The 3,884-nt window shown below is 48.8% G+C and overlaps 1 protein-coding gene across 2 annotated transcripts in view; it reads left to right on the plus strand.

Moving 5' to 3' along the window:
• The first annotated feature begins 218 nt into the window (after window positions 1-218).
• ANKRD34C (ankyrin repeat domain 34C) overlaps window positions 219-3,884 on the plus strand; it is a 12,310-nt gene continuing 8,644 nt past the window's right edge. The window contains exon 1 of one of the 2 annotated variants that reach the window (XM_006142622.1): window positions 219-379. The gene's annotated coding sequence lies outside the window, so the exon portion shown is untranslated. Of the gene's footprint in view, window positions 380-836; window positions 1,105-3,884 lie in introns of those variants that run through there. The other variant, XM_014585037.1, reaches the window with a different exon arrangement.

The following is a 3,884-nucleotide window of genomic DNA, read 5'->3' on the forward strand; positions in this document are numbered from 1 at the left end:
CGGGCCGGTGGCGGGGGCGCAGGAGACCTGTGAACCAGCGGCTGGAAACCGAGGGCGAATCTTAGCTTTTTTTTTTAACGCTTCTTTCTTTTTCTTAAACAAACAAACAAACAAAAACCCTCTCCTGTTTCCACTGCAACTTGGAGGAGCAGGGAGTGATACGAAGGAACTGACACAGAGATCTTATTTATGAATCTTGAAGTTCTGGGCAAGTCATTCAGCGAGACCCGCCAGTCCCAGCTCCGGGGCTCAGCGCCCTCCAGCAGCCAGCTCGCATCTGGGGGCGGGGTGCAGGGTGCACCCTGACTTTGCTTTGGGAGAAATGACACTACTGGTGGCCTGGACCCCGGGGGCCTCTCTCGGTGAGCATCCCCACTAGGTAAGCGCATCGCAGGGGTCTCCACTGGTCACCTGGGGGGAGGCACCTCCAGCTCCAAGGATGGGTGTCTGCAGTGGAGGCACGGGCAGTAGGGAGAGGTAGGAGGATCTGATTTTATCACAGGAAACTGTGGGAGACGGGGATGGAAGGCGGATTTAATTTTTTTTTTTAATTTGGCATTAACGGGTGGGGATGAGATGCACAGGGACCTGGGTTGTTGTAGGAAATGGTGCGGAGGGGGGCTGGGTACAGGTGTCTGGATTTTTGCAGGGGCTGAAGGGGGAGCAAAGTCTTACAATTTTGCAGCAACCTGCAAGGAAGCACAATGAGAGGTTCCGATCCTGAAAATGTGCATGAAATCGTAAAGAAGATGCAGCAAGCATTTCAGAGAAATGGTGGCAGAAGCACTTACCGCCCTGGTTTCGCCCGACCCCCGACACTGGCAGCGAAGGGCGCCGCTCGGCTCCTCCGCCCCAGGCCATAGCTGCTCCCAGCCTGGGCCGCTACTTAACACCGCCCCCAGCTCTGCGCGGAAGGGCTCTCGAATCGTAAACGCGAACGTGGAGCTCAATTTCTGATCTGCTTCTAACTGCTTCCCGTGGCTACAGAAGGAAGAGGCGGAGTGTAAGGCTATCCCCCAGGCTTGCGCTAATACTACAGCTGAACAGTGCAGCCTCCTGGGTTTCAGAAGGTGTCCTCAAACTTCTCCAACATCTAGCATTTTAGTAAGCATTTACCGAGTGCCAGAGCACGGTGCTGAGCGCGCTACCCGGCCCATTTTATCGTTCTAGTGCACCGCCGTTGTGTGTCCTATTAACATCCCCATTTTACAGGTGGCAAAACCGAGGCAAGAGAGACTGAGTCGCCTTCTCAGGCTTATGCAAACAGCAAACGGTGTGGCTGGGTTCTTACATTCCTCGCCAGGCTGCAGAAGAGGGAGGGAGTTCTTCCCGAGAAGTAGCCCTGAGCTTAGGATGAGAGAAACAGAGTTTGAGTCGAAGCTGCACCTAAAAACATTGTGCCCTGGGAAAACATTGCTCAAATGTCGGATCCTCAGACTCTATGTCTGTAAAATTAGGATATTAATGATTCCCCTGCAGAAGTGTGGGGAAAAGATCAGGAGGATCACATACAGGGACTTCGAAAGGTTCATGGGAAAATAGGATTAAAGTAACAGTTTATTTTGGCATTAAAAAAAATCAAAATCCATGCATAATTTTTCATAATATGCATTTTCCATGATTTTTTCAAAGATTCCTGTATGCAGAAAGAAGGCATATGGCGAATTGTGGTTGGGTGGTAGGGGGCTGGAAAGGTGGGTGAAGGTAATTGGATGAGAAAGAAGGTTGGAAATGAACACTAGAACCTCAGTCTGCCAAGTCGGGCTCTGAGCAGAGCTCAGTGGAAGGATTCTGGGTAAGCTCAATTTAGTATATTACTCAGTAATTATCCCTTAGGTTTTTACGGATCTTTCTAGAATGGTCACATATTACCTATCATTTGATTTTTTTTTTAAAGTTTTGTTGTTGTTGTTGTTATAGGGCATGTGCACTCACGAGAGAGGAGAGAGACAGAGAGATACAGAGAGAGGGAATGTGAGAGGACACCCCCAAGGAGGTTGGCCACGCTGCAATCCCCTGTCCTCCAATCTCCTCTCAGGATTCTGGGCACACATGCACACACCACCAGTGTGATCCTCAAGTGGTCTAGGACTTGAACCACCATCAGCCATGTGGGAGTCCAATGCCCAACCACCACGCCACCTGCTGGCCCCTCTCATTTGACCTCTGTAACAGCCCTGTAGAGTAGGCACTGTGGAGGTTATTCTACTAGTTCGGCAGACTGATGCTTTCCCCCACATTAGTTAATAGCCTCACGGAAAAGCTGGGATTTGATCCCAGGTCTCTTGCCTCTCTGTCCTGTAGTCCTTCCGCCGTGGACTGGCACATCCTCGGCAGCCTGGATTGCAGAGCAATTAAGGTATAACCCAGGTCTCCTGCCTCTCTGTCCTGTAGTCCTTCCGCCATGGACTGGCACATCCTTGGCAGCCTGGATTGCAGAGCAATTAAGGTATATATAGGCAAGTTCTATAAATATGTGAAACCGATGACTTCTAAACTTAGGTCTCTGACCTACAAAAATGGCAACTTCATATGGGTTAACCTAATAAGTTTCATGTGGATTAACCTCATCGATTATGTCTTATCTTGTTCCTCAAAAAGAATTTAAAGCAATTTATAAAGATCCACAAAATGTCAGGTAAAGTATGTAAGTTAGAAGCAGTGGGCAGGCCAGCAGGTGGCATGGTGGAGAAAGCAGCTGGACCCAGCCTCTGGCTCGAAGCTTCCTATTTATAAACTGCAAAAGAATGAATAGGATGTCTCCTTTCAGCTGTGAAAATCTAAGACCTCCTAGTTTTGTGCACAAGGCCTTCTGGTAAAGGTAGCAAGCCCTCCACTCCACTGTCACCTCCATCAGAGACGGCATCATTTCAGTTTTTAGATGTTGCTTGATATTTGTGTCTTCAGCACTTCTCCAGCCCCTGACCATGCCATGGAAGGATATGTTAGGCCCCAGTCCAGTGGATGAGTTAAACTACAGATAACCGTGAGAGGTGAAAGGGATGGATGAGGGATGGGGAGACGGGCCCAGTAGGGAAGGAAGAAGGCAAACCTTGCTTATTCTCCGTTTACTTCTCTTCTGAAACACAAAAAAAGAAGCACTTTGGGATTGCTTTTTAAAAAAATATGTATATATTTTTTTATTTCCCAAAGGGTACCTGTGCTCACCAAAGAGTAATAGAGGGGGGAGAGAGGAATCACCTTCAGGGGGGTTTGGTCATGCTGCAATCCCTTCTCCTCTATTTCCCCATCCTTTTGTGATTTGGGGCAAGCACACACACACATGTGCCTAGCATGCTTCTGAAGGGTCAGGGTCTGGGACTCAAACTCTGCAGTCGAAGGCTTGAGGCTCTAGCTCCTCTAACTGCCAGGCCACAGGGCTGACGGGGTGGGGGGGCATTGTTAATTTTTAAAGAGAAAAGTGTAAGGCTATTAAGAATATAAAATGCATGCAAACTGCAGTCTTTGAAATGAAAAGCGTAAGATAAATGCAGCATGCCAACAGTTAATGTTAGCCCAGCACATTTTTATCTGGTCTATGCAAGTGAGGTGAGAACCTGATTCTGTCTTCAGACAAAGCTTCTGCATTTTCATCATTTCAGGAATTTTAGCTGGGAGACCCACAGTGAAAAAATGCTCACAGACAACTTGAAATATCTCGCTGAGCGCATAGAATGTCGTGTCCGCAGGTGGGCGAGATGTTCCACCCCACTCAAAATGCCTTGCCTTTTTCCGGATCCTTCCTTAGGGACTGGGGGAGATTAGAAAGGAGGCCTGAGCAATGGGGCGGGGGGGTGGGGGGGAGGCCACTGATTGCAAGCCAAGGGAGGAAAGCAATCTCCTAGACACCGTCTCCATCTTCTTCCCCCGCTCCCCGTCTTTTT

This window comes from Tupaia chinensis, unplaced genomic scaffold, assembly GCF_000334495.1.
Source record: "Tupaia chinensis unplaced genomic scaffold, TupChi_1.0 Scaffold000078_1, whole genome shotgun sequence".
Classification (NCBI taxonomy): domain Eukaryota; kingdom Metazoa; phylum Chordata; class Mammalia; order Scandentia; family Tupaiidae; genus Tupaia; species Tupaia belangeri.